Source organism: Martes martes (assembly GCF_963455335.1).
Source record: "Martes martes genome assembly, chromosome: 1".
In the NCBI taxonomy this organism is placed as follows: Eukaryota; Metazoa; Chordata; class Mammalia; order Carnivora; family Mustelidae; genus Martes; species Martes martes.
Genome location: NC_137888.1, coordinates 60,392,937 through 60,405,620, shown reverse-complemented (window position 1 = coordinate 60,405,620; position 12,684 = coordinate 60,392,937). Strand labels below are relative to the sequence as shown.

The 12,684-nt window shown below is 40.6% G+C and overlaps 1 protein-coding gene across 13 annotated transcripts in view; it reads left to right on the top strand.

Annotated features, from left to right (window-relative positions):
• ZBTB20 (zinc finger and BTB domain containing 20) overlaps window positions 1-12,684 on the top strand; it is a 774,313-nt gene that overhangs the window by 488,431 nt on the left and 273,198 nt on the right. The window contains exons 1-2 of one of the 13 annotated variants that reach the window (XM_080830737.1): window positions 4,432-4,520; window positions 5,163-5,289. The exons of 11 other annotated variants lie outside the window; for them this stretch is intronic. The gene's annotated coding sequence lies outside the window, so the exon portion shown is untranslated. Of the gene's footprint in view, window positions 1-4,348; window positions 4,521-5,162; window positions 5,290-12,684 lie in introns of those variants that run through there. One more of the 13 variants, XM_080830738.1, reaches the window with a different exon arrangement.

Here is a 12,684-nt window from a genome sequence, read left to right as displayed (position 1 = left end):
TTGAAAAGATGTTGCAAAGTAACACTACCATGTGAATTGGTGTATTATTAATGCTAGGATAATAATGATACCCATCGCTTACTGAGAACTCAGAAAGTTCTTAGCACTTTACATTAATTTATTGAATCCTCATAGCAACAGAGGTGGATACTATTATTATCCCCATTTTACCAGTGGGAAAACAGAGGCTTGGAAAGGTTAAGGAACTGGCTGACATGGTATGTGTGGTAAGTTTCAGAGCCAGAATTTGAACTGAGATTTTCCTGTGAGCCCTGGTTCTTAACCACTGCCCTCTGCTTCTAGAACACTACCGCTGAAGCAGATAGCAAGTTCCCTGGGAGAACAAACACAAAAACTTGTTTTTGTTGTTTTCATCAAATATCCGGGGGGGGAAAAGACAACAACAACAACCACTCTGAAATATCCCTAAAATGTGCACCACACCCTGCCCTGAGCTATTTCTGAGACAGGCAATCTCTCATTGTACCCAACAAGGTATGGACAAAACTGGACGAACACTGGTGATCCAGTCCCCAGAACCAAAGTGTTAACAGTCTATCCACCACCTAGCAGCCTTTATTCCGAGCTGAAGTGAAGGCAGATGAAATATTAACAGCAGTTCTAGCAGCACAAAATGAAATATGAGATCCTGTATCAGAAATTATTAGTAACCTGTTAAAAGAAATGCTGAAAAATGGCAGTTACCAAATTAAAACTGGGAAACAGAGCCCAAATGGGAAATTTCGAAAAGTTTGGAGGAAAATAAATGACAGATTGTCCTCTTGGCTCTTATTACTATGCCATCCTAAATCCTACTTGGCAATACGTGGTGGAGGTGAAATAAGAACTGCATCACTGCCAGTGCTGGGCCTCAAATTTGTAGTCCTAAGTGTCTGGGATGATGTCTGAGATTGATTGGAAAAGTGGTTGGAATTTGGTAGCGTTTAGCTTTATCGAAACTGAAGAGTCTGGAGACTCTTATTATGAAAGGCTTCCTCTCATTTGTGAATTGGCCCCTTTGCTCCACTTTTGGATGGCTGGCTTCCTCCATGCAGAGCTACACTAAATGCTCTACATGGGAAAGCTATTCTCCTTAAACGCCTTCACATTTAAAGCATCTATCTGGTTAGGTTCGTGTTTCTGACTCCAAATAGCTAGCATCAAAAAGGGAGGGGGGGTTACAAATACCAAATACCGGGTAGCAAATGAAGGAGCTATTTTTCCATCAGTAATTGAGAGCAGAGAAAGGACTATAAGCAGAGTGGTTGAGCACTTGATGCCAGAGAGAAAAAGGAAATGAGCTATAGGACCATACAATCTTAGTATTGGCAGAGACCATGGAGTTCATGTGGTCCTACCCTATCATTTTTCAATGAAGAGACTGAGACATGGGGAGTTAAGGGACTTGACTTGCCCTAGACACATAGTTGTTTACTGACAGCCAGGCCAGAAACATTTCCCAGTTCCCAGTCTGGAACTCTGCAGTTCAGTGTGCTATTGACATCCTCTACTGAAAATTAACACTAACCCAGCCTGGAACATAGAAGAATTCAGCATCTGTGGGGAACAAGAAGCATGATGAATTTTGAGATGGAAATCAGTCTGGGAAAAAGAGGGGAAATGGATGATCCTGCTCGGTTGTGACTCATTGGCCAAGCTTGTGCAAGACAGTTTGTGTCCGTTTACTCCCCCGTGCCTTCCCACGAAAAATAATAAAACCTTCGGTTATAATCTCCCAGGGTTTATATTTATGCATTCAGATTTGATTTGCTTGGCAAACTCTCCTGCATGCAGGTTATCCCCAGGTATGGATTGGTGGCATTGCTATTGATCCCTGTGATTTACAGGAGCCTAACTTTCCTTCTCTAGCAGTGAAATATGTTCTGGAGTCTTCTCCATAAGACACTCCTAACTGAGGAACAGAGTAGGTTCAAGATATAAGAATTATCTTCTATTAACCCTTGTGTTCTATTAACCTCATGGAAAACTTGAGCAACATTTGGGCCTTTTAATCAGGCTCATGAGTTAGGTGAAATATATATATATAGAATTTGGAAGCACAGATTACTTTAAAGCAAAAGAGTAGCAAAGAAGATACAGTAAAAATATCTCAATAGGATTCCCTGTGAAATAAGCAGTACAGGTCTTTTAAACCGAATATTTTTCAGAATAGAGCAACCGGAAATGAGAGAATCAGACAGTATGATGAAAACTACAGATGGAATGCTTTGCATGAAAAGTGATTATAGACAAGAGAGGACTCAGGAGTGGGTAGGCGTGGAGTTGGGAAGGAGGAGGTAACTGAAATAAGAGAAGATAATGCTTGACCAGGTCTAGTAAAATATTCCCTGCCGCAACCACTGTTCCATGAAGAGATTGAGCCAAGAGGCCTGAATAAACTAACCTTAAGTTCAGAGTTGCCATTATTGTGGGAGGCATCAGGGAGAGCACATCCGGATTTGTGTTACACAGTAATCACTGCTGGGTGTCAGCATTCATCAGCCAGATGGTCAGACCCACAATTAATCAATTAGGCTGGGATGATCAACCGGACTAAGTTTTCCCCTTTGGTAAAAAACCCTCATCATGTGGTCAAGGCCAATAGCACTTTTATCCTGTTGCTTTTGGAGAACCTTCTAAAAATCCCTCTTTTCTTTTTTTGGCTCCTAGTTACTGGACACTGTTAAGCTTCAAACTGCTTTGACAATATAGATACCCCAGATTGGGACTTTAACATAATAGATTCTCAGCATCCTCTGTGTTCAAGGATAATGTTTAACACACCCAGAGAGAAATGAGCTTTTTAAAGCAGCGTTCTCTGAGGAGTGTTACCCAACTCATTTTACTGGAGCCTTCATATGGGTTCCATTCAGTCCAATGGAACAACATTGGAAGTGACTCTTTCAGTGGGCACTTATGAAAATGATAATCAAATAAAAATAATACCAATTTATTGAGTGCTCACCATGTGACAGACACTGCTATGGTAAGGACTGACAAATGCTGATTCAGTTCTTATATATAATTCAACAGTGATAGTATTCCATTTCAAAGACAAGAAAATCGAGGCTAGAAAGTTCACCTGCCCAAGGCTGAGCATTTAACAAAGATGTGTTGAAATAATATAGTACACTCTGGAATGAAAACTAAATAGATTTACTCTCCATTTTCTTGCACATCTTACATATGTATGCATCTCTAAGACCTAAAAATTAGGAATGTATACTGAGTCCTTATTATTCCTTGTCAAAGAACTTTAAAGAAATATTTTATTAGTGTTTCCCAGCTCTGCAGATCTTATTCTCTTTCCATGCCATTCTTGCTACACACCATCTGACTTGAGTCATCACTATTATTTGCTGATAATTCTCGGTCTCCACCTCAATCTCCTTATCCAGATACAGTTCCTCTAAGGTTGTTTCAGATACTAAGATGTTTCCCTATCTGTTGGCTCATAGGGCAGTTTGCCTCCTCTCACACAAAATGTCTATTACTGACTGATTTTTTTACGTTGAACCTTGTCTTTCCCTCTGATAGTTTATTTTCCCTCTCCTCTTAGCATATTACGGCAACACTGCAGAGGGAGAGATGTTGGAAACTCCTGTTGGTGGGAAGCCTCTATTTATGATGGACATCTATGCTGACCCACTGAGTAGAAGTACGGACATCATGTCATATGTCCTTTGCGTTTCGTCATTGAACTTGGCCCTCTCTTTTCTCTCAGCTCTTCTCTACGCCCACCCAAGCTTGACTTAAGGAATACTTCGCTTTGTGACCAGTATTCACAGGTTATACAAGGACACTATTGACTCAAATGTACGTCCTTGAGATATCAATCTTTTATATAATTACATTCTTTTATGGAGTAGGAGGCTTCTTTTTGTTATTTAACAGCAGGGCTTTGCTTTAATTTTTTGTTTTGCTACTTACCAAATTGGGAAAGCAATATCAAAATGCTAGGATAGTATATAGGTAACCACTGGTTCTTAAATTAAGTGCAGGAGCACATGGAAAGAAAAAAAAAAAAAGAAAGGTATCCCAGAAATCTTAACGAACCTCTTTTCTCCTCCAGGGCTCTCACAGTGCCCTTTTTTCCTAACTGTGGTACTTTGATTTGCTCTTGTTGTGTTTGGTAGGCAGCTGTTGGCAGTTTTTCCCTGGCTGCTCCTTTTTCTGCAATCCTACCATCTCCCCCCACGTCCCCCCCCCCCCAGCCGAGGAGGCTCTTTCATTTTGCCCTGCAGCATCTCCGTGTATCGCAGAGCCGAGCCCTGCCATCTAGACTGCCTTTCTGCTTCATTTTGCTCCTGACCTAAACCCCCCTGCTATTCCAGGCCTGGCCTCTCATGACCAGAGACTGCTGACTCATCCTGGCCTGTGCCAAGCTGTGCAGTCGCTTAGCGATGTGGACAGGAGTCGAAGGACTAGAATGAGATCACTGAACTCATTTCACTTGTTGCTTACGGTACAGTCCAGCATGAGCTGGAAATGTAGGAACCTCAGCCTCCCGAGCAGAAAGAGTAAGTAGATTACACACACTGCATCACCAAGTCCTCAACAAGCAGTGGTCGGGCGGTGGGTGGGGGCCGGCTTTCTCATGGCCGTGGCCGTGGCCAGGGCATTCCGGTTCATCAGGAGTGTTCCTTTGTCCTCTCTTCTTCCTCTCCTCCACAGTCGTACCCTCCCCCGCTTCCCTGAACTTCCCTTCTGAAAATGTCCGGATGGCACAGCAATGATCTGGGCAGAAATGAAATTTTGCTAATAAGCAGGCTCTGCAAGAAATCCTGGAACAGTGACACTGTTGAAACTGCTTCGTTTAGTTTGTCTACTGGGAACTCACATGAACTTCCCAACAGAATTCAAGGGGATAAAAAAATCATTTTTGGTGTGTGTGTTTTGTTTTTTTTTTTTTCCTTGATTCTCTTTTTCTTTCTGTTTTGAGGGAGGTAGTTTCAGGAGACATGGCTGCATTCTGGTGTGGTGTAAAGTTTTCCGTCGGGAGACAATAATGTACATTCCTCTGGCAGGACGGGATGGGGTTTTTTTTGTTTCTCTTGCTGTTGTTTATTTATAAGACATTTCCTCTCAGTTAGTGGAAGTTAGATCGTAAGAGGCTCCAGTGATTTTCCTTCCACCTCCCCTCCCTAATTTCTGTGCTTCAGCACTCTGGAACACTGTGAACTCGACAAACTGATCAGAGCAGGGAGCTTAGCAGCCAGGCCTGGACACTCTCAAGAGACTGTGCTGATTCTCAGTCGACACTCCTTGGGATCAGGAACCACAGTCCTGGTGAGTGGTGAGGTTCCAGAATTTGATGTGTCAAGGATTCTATTCTTGGTGTCTCTAAGGCAGTCAGGAAATAAAGGGTGTTTAAAAAAAAATACATTTTTTTTTTAAACGCTACCAAACAATTCAACGGAATGATGAAGATTTTAGTGTGCACAGCTGAGAGCACTCTGTAGACAATGGCAGAGCCTTGAGTCCGTTCTCAGGAGGATCCTGCAGGCATAGGCTTCATGCTGCCACCGATGGATGTCAGCCTTGACATGCCTAGCAAACATGCTTGTGGGAGGAGGAAGGTAGGTGAGTGTGTGAGGGCAGGGAGGTAGCTCTCGCGGTGGTAAGAGGGGGAAATGAAAGTGAGACTCATCGTTCATTTGGAGTTTCTCTCTACCAACTTCACGCATCTCTATTCTGAACATTTACATTCTGCTCAGAATACTTACCTCCCCAGCTAAGCAGGAAAGAAAAGTAGATGCATAGCAAAGGAATATTGTTAATACTGTTCTTCTAAAGATCGCTTTGCTAAGAACTGGTTGCTTTTAAATGTGAGGGAACCTCCCCTCACCCGACCTTTGGAAAATATTATTTGTCACACCCTCTTCTTTATTCTTCTGCATTCATGGAATCAAATAGAAGAATGCAGTGAGAATCCTTATTTGGTTCCAGGGAAATTTATCATCCTGACTTAGGAAAACTAGATGAGTGTCCTCTCAGTATTAAACCCAAATATAGTATTGTCCTCAATATAAGAGACTCTGATTGAGTGTGCTCTGGGAAGTTGTCGAAGGAATGGAATGGGGGTGGTTGCATCCTGTTTGATACGAGACTAGCAGAAGAGTCAACAGACGAGCTTTCAGAGCCAATGTGTGCCTTCCATGTCCTTACTAAATAACTCACACTCTCCCCGGAAGTGGAATTTCAGCTGGAATGTATATTTGCCCTTTGCCATCAGGTGCCTACTTTACTGCTCTTTCAAAGGTATTTGATCTTACCATGTTTTCTTGTCTTTCTTCCAATTTCAAGAATCTGGCATATTCCAAAATATTCCATTTCCAAAAGTGGAAAAAATAATAAAACCCAAAACAAACAACAACAACCAAAAAAACATGGTGGCCATAAAAGCATTTGAGTGTGTGGCGGCATCTGAAGTAAATTGCTCTTTGGAAAGGAGGGAGGAGTCTTTGATGTCCCCAATATGGTTCTCATAGGCTAAAACTTTCAAGAACCACAACCCAGCCTAAGGGGCATTTACTCGATGTTCTTAAATATTTGGAAAGAGATGCTATTTTATTGTTTTAGTTGTCCTTGCTGTTAACGCATTGCCAGTAGATTCCTCCTAAAAGTTGAAAATGCTGTAGCGATTGTTGATTTTACATTGAACCAGATGTGTTTTGCGTGTGCCTGTTGTGTGCACCCTTGTCCAAGCTGGTGCAGTCATCCAACATATTCCACTGGTACTTAGCTTTGGAATTTTGTCTGCTACTCTGGACGATTCAGATTCTTAACCGGAGAACTCACACATGCTCATATATCTAAAGTTCTCTGTAGAGGCTGACCCCTGCTACAGCCTCATCGAGGACTATCATGACCTCTAGAATAGAGTCAGATTCATATCACGATACCTGTAATTTGTGAGGCACCCCAAATTCCTCACCTGTCATCGTAATAGGAAGCGGTCTCCACATTTTATTAGGATAAGTATGATAAACATTTCAGTGGTACGCAACGGTAAAGTTTGCCTATTTCAGTTAGACATGCTAGTTATGGCCATACTATTTGTATGTTAAAATGTCTCTTGGGGGTTTTCCATTAGTCTCTTGTTTTCTAAAAAAAAAGATTGAATAGGAAAATGGTGTTAAAATTTTTAAAATATAGTATAAAAAATCTAACTAGCTTTTAGCCCATTACCACCAAGACCTACGTAGGAGGCTGTGCTTCACACAGTTAACACTCAGGCTGTAGATTCCCAGGAGAATTATCTGTAAGTCTCTGGTAAGGATGTCTATTTAGGACTACACCAAAGGCAGGCTGGATCTCTAACACTTTGAAAACATTTTGATGTTGAAATCTCCTACATCTAATATGTAAAATTTTCTGAGCATTTTTAAGCAGAGAATAGGTAAACATGAATATCTAAGAGTGTATCCCAAGAGATGACATTTTAAAAATATAACCTGCCAGAGAGATTTTCCTTATTATTGGCAAGATCTGGAGGTCCACGTGGCTCTGGAAGAATTCAGCGGCTAATTTGGAATATATAAGTCCAAATATGATCAGTTCATCTCTGAAAGGCAATATAATGATGTGTTTCTTTCTGCTTAAATTGTTGTATTAATACCTGATTTTTTTCAATGCCTGTGTTATAAACCTTAATAGCATACTATCAGTAATTCAGTTTTTCAGTGCTCATCGCAAAAAATTGTAATGTCATTTCAGAGGATGTATGCTGTAGAGTGTATATTTTCCTGTGTGCACATTTTAGCTATAAGTGCTTTCTGCATGTTACATTCATTTAATTAGGCAGTCACAATTAGACAAAAACGACATCGCTTTATGATCACACCGATAAATCATTCTTATTTATATAAAAATGCTTTTTGATATTTATGATTCCTTTAAAAAGATACATATTTTCAGAAGTTAAAAAGAAGGGGTTGATTCATTGTATCATCTGAATGTGTATGAATGTTAGCTTGTAAGTGCATATATGCTTGCATAATGGCATATCTATATTCAACAATTGAAAATAGGACTGACTACTAGCTAGGCTTACTTGCTTTTGAATTCAATCAGAGGTTTTGCAGATTGACCTTAAGTGAAATGTAACTGACATTTTATCACACTGACAACAGAGAAATTTTGTACAAATATTTATGAACAGTATAGATACCAAAGGGGAGATTTGGTTAGCCAATAAGGTGAGTAATTCTCCTTCATCAAATATACATGTTAGGTTATAAACCTAAATTCTATTATGCACAATCTCAAAATAATAATTGTTATATGTATAAAGTAGTTAAAATTAAGTAGAAAGAAATTAAATTGCTATTAATTATCTTAAAGTTGAAGCTATATTTAATGAATTCGCTTTATTTTGTAAGAATGAATTTATATAAAATGTCCCAATTTATTCCAGTTTCTCAGTTACTTATCTGTACGCTAAATACTTTGATGCTGTGTTTACATATCAGCATTGGCAACTATAATTTTTCAGACACCTTTTTAAGACGCTCAGCCATATCGTATCTTGCCAAGTCACACTTGTTTCTCTGAAGCTGTTTATGATAATGCAAATAAAAGCTAACTTCCCCTTCTGACATGGATAGCATTTTAAAATCTCTAGGTTTAAAAAAAAAAACTCTAGGTTTCATCGGCATTTGTCATATACTGCTTTGAACAGAAGTTTTTTATAGATGTGAAACTACAGGTGGTTAGAAGGCAGGTAGTACATTTTATATTCATCTCCCTCCAACCAATGTCAAATTGCTCAGTCTGAGTGGAGGATCAGTGAGTAGGTGATTAATGAGTATCTATACGTCAGTGCATTGGCAATGTGTATGTCTTATTTATCATAACAAAAGGAATATGTCCAGAAAACAAATCAATAGATTCTTCTCTACCTGATCCCCTTAAGTTCCCATATCAGATCTGACTCGCTGATAGCACCTGCTGCTGTCTGCTGAGGTACGTTCTCAAATTTCCAAAATGCACATAGCATTCCTGACAGAATATGGGGTCTCGAACTTGCAGTAGTTCCATTCATTTTCCAGGACTCTTGAGGGTGGCTACATACCAGCTTGTTGTACTCATGCAGTCTGAAAGGACCAGACTCACCTAGAATGTATCATATTGACCAAAGGCTTCTCCAGCTTACCAGTTACTCACTTACAGTCAACCAGTGGTTCTTCCTTTCTTCAGACCCAACATCTATGGAGCTCAGGCTGATGTCAGACATGGACGGGCATAAAGACTGCCTCAGAATGCCCTGTGAACTAGATAGTGGGGGTGTGAGGCCAGACAGCACAATAAAGACAGGGGCAAAAGGAAGGGCAGCCAAATCATTCGCCCTATCTTAACAGACACTAATTAAGTGACCCTTTTTATGCAAATAATAGCTGAAGATAGCTAAGTGCAGCCGTTTCTTGTGGATGAGTAGAGAAATTGGTGGGATCTCTTGGTGCTGCTTCAGTCATTAAGCCACAGTACACTAAGGCACCATTAGTGCTCTGGGAACATCAGAGGAGAAGAGAAATTCCAGCACCTTACATGGCACCTGGCTGACATGAAGTACATTCAGGGAGTAACTTCATATCCTACAAACCAACCCTGATAAACAATAACTGAAAAAACCCAAGATATTGTGTAAAATGTGCTTTGATTTAGTCTGTTGTCAATGGTCAGTCAACTTGGCAGTCCTCAAACTACATCTAATTCTGTCTCCTACACCATTCTTTTCTAGAGCTTTTAATATGTATAAATGAAATGTAGTAGTTTCATTTCCATCTTTTTTATTTTCCCTACTTATCCTTTAGTAAACTGAATTCCTAGATGTAAGCAGCCAGAGGGAGAAAGAGTAGAGGTTCACATAATGGATAATTAACCCTTGAACAATGGAAAGTTAACTCTCCATAGACATGCCAAAAACTGAAATGTTTTGCTGTTGAATTTGTTCTCCTTTGGGTGTTAACACATTAAAGACACCTCCATTAGCACAAACTTGGCATCAAACAACAAATGCCACACTCACCTTCCAGTTCATTCTGGCAGGATTTGTAGCCTGATGTCCTCTTGGGTAGCCATGTACAAACCACTCCGAGGGGCAAAATTGTATGAGTGCCTAATCCACTTTTGAAAATGAAAGAAAAGGATCTGTCTTATGAAAGGCACCTAATAAGGAAAGACACGAATTGTAATAAAAGGTATTAGCACCTTGCACCTCCCGTTAATTGCCTTCCTAGTCAAGAGGAACCAAAATAGTGTAATAAATGTTAGAGCTACATCATGAACAGAGTGCAAAGAATTGTCTTTACCTTTTAGTACTGAAATGAAAAGTGTAGCAAACCTTAAACTACCTATGCAGTCTTAATGTAGGCTCCTAACCTTTCAGTTACTTCATTTGCCAAATGAGAATACTACTACCCACTCAACTCACTTACTGGTGTTGTTATGAGGATCAGATTACAAAGACTATTCTTTAGCACATTCATAAAGTGTGGATTTAACATTAATTCATTCACTCACTCATTTATTTATTAATTCAAGAAGCACTTTGAACCCCTACTCTGTGTCAGGTATTATTCTAGAAACTAAAGATCAATGCATTAATTAACAAGTATCTATAGGGGAGCACATGCCATACACCCAGAACTTTTGCAAGGGCTGGGAATACTATAGTAAACAAAACAAACAGAAGTCTCTGTCTTCATAATGCTTCCTTTTTAAGTCAGGGAAGAAAAACAATAAACAAGTACATATGTCAAAGATATCATGCTGGATAATGATAACTGCCACAGAGAAAAATGAAGGAGGAGGGAGAGTGAGAGTGTGTGTGTGAGGGGTGAAGTTGCAATTTTAAATTGGAGAGGGAAAGAATACCTCATTGAGGGGGCAGCATTTGAGAAGGGCGAAGAAGCAAATTTTATAGATATCTAGGCAAAAGCATTTTTGACAGTGGCACCAAGTGAAAAGGTCCTGGACAAGAATGTATCTGGCAAGTTTGAGTGATAACTGAGTAGTGTTTGTGGCAGAATCAGAGTAGGCAAGGAAAAGCATGGTAGGGGATAATGTAGGGAAGGTGGGGCCTGAGGATGTAGGTCTTTATATGCTGTCATGAGGGTTTTGACTTTGTCAGGGACAATATAAAGAGAATAAGACATGACCTCAAGTTGCTCCACAGGAGAGACAGATAAGCAAGCAAGTTGGGATGATGCCATATGCTAAGTATCGCAAATGAAGGATGTTCAAGGAACTATGGAGGTGCAGTAGTGTGGGTTCAGCTGAATGTACCTTGGGGCAGAGGGTCAGGGAAACCTTCACAGAAGAGATAATGAATCCATTCTGGGCCTTGAAGGATTTTCCCAGATGGTCAGAAGGAGGAAAGGCTGCAGGGTCAAAGGCACTTCAAGAGGAAATAGCATGGCGAGTCGGGGATCAGTGTCACTGATGTTTAGCAGAGGAGGAGGGAGAAATTGTGCTGTAGAGGTAGTCCGGGAACAATCACGTTGGGCCCTGATCGCCATGCAAAGAAGTTTAAGCTTCATCTTATGGCATTTGGGGAGCCATTGAAAGTTTTAAGTATGGAAGGTTAATGATCAAATTGTGTTATGGAAGATCGCCCTGGCAGCAGGCTGGAGGATGGATTGGAGGAATGGGAGAATGGGGCAAGAAAATGAGTTAGGAGGCAACTGAAATTGTTCAGACAGGAAACAATGAAGCCCTGAACTAGGACAGTAACTGTGGGAATAGGGAGAGGGAGACACATTTAAGAGATAAGAGACAGAATGAGCACAATCTAATAACCTTCGGGCTGGGTATCGAGAGAAGAAGGCATTTTGGATTGCTCCCAGGTTTCTGCCTTACACAACTAGGCAAGGAAAGCTCTGAGGAGGAGCAGCAGATTTTGTAGGCTGGGGAAGATGATAAATTTGCTTTTGAATGTGTTTATTTTGAGATGTCAGGGGGGCATCCAGATTTCTGGTAGGCCATTGGATTTAGTCAGGAAAGCTGAAGATAGGTCAGCAAGAGACTGAAGTTGGGCAGTCATCTGAATTGTCAACGTCACGGTAGCAGTTAAAATTATGGAGTGGACTTTTCTCAAGGAAAATTTATTGACAGAGAGCAAAAGGGAGCAGATCCTTAGGGTATATGACATTTATGGAACAGAGAGAGGAAGAGGAGCCTTAGAGAAGATGATTATTATGAGCAGCAATCATAGGCCAGTCGTTGTGCCAAATGATGGGGGAACCAAGATCATTGGCACCCAGATCCTACCCCCAAAATACCCACAGTTTGTACAAGTGGAAGAGGTTATCCTCCCTATCACCAGCAGCCATGGGACAGTGCTAACACAGGAAATCCCCGTGCATAACAGAGAAAATCGTGGGGAATACTTAATGAGCATCAAGGGAGATTATTATAAAGGCAGAATCCTAGAATGTTTGCTGCATGCATTTTTGCTATACAGTTCATTTCTGATTTCTCTAATACTCGTATGTGTATGTTCCACTGTTAGCATGGGTTCAAGCTATTGGCAAAACAAGCCAGGTGTAAATTATGGTAGAATTGAAATCGATAGTGCTTTGAAGCACTGGAGTGCCCAGTTCACATCAGGGCGTGCGTCTGTGTTCACTGAAACATGGCTATCAAGTGCACCCCGAGTCATTAGATGTGTTATCCAGTGAA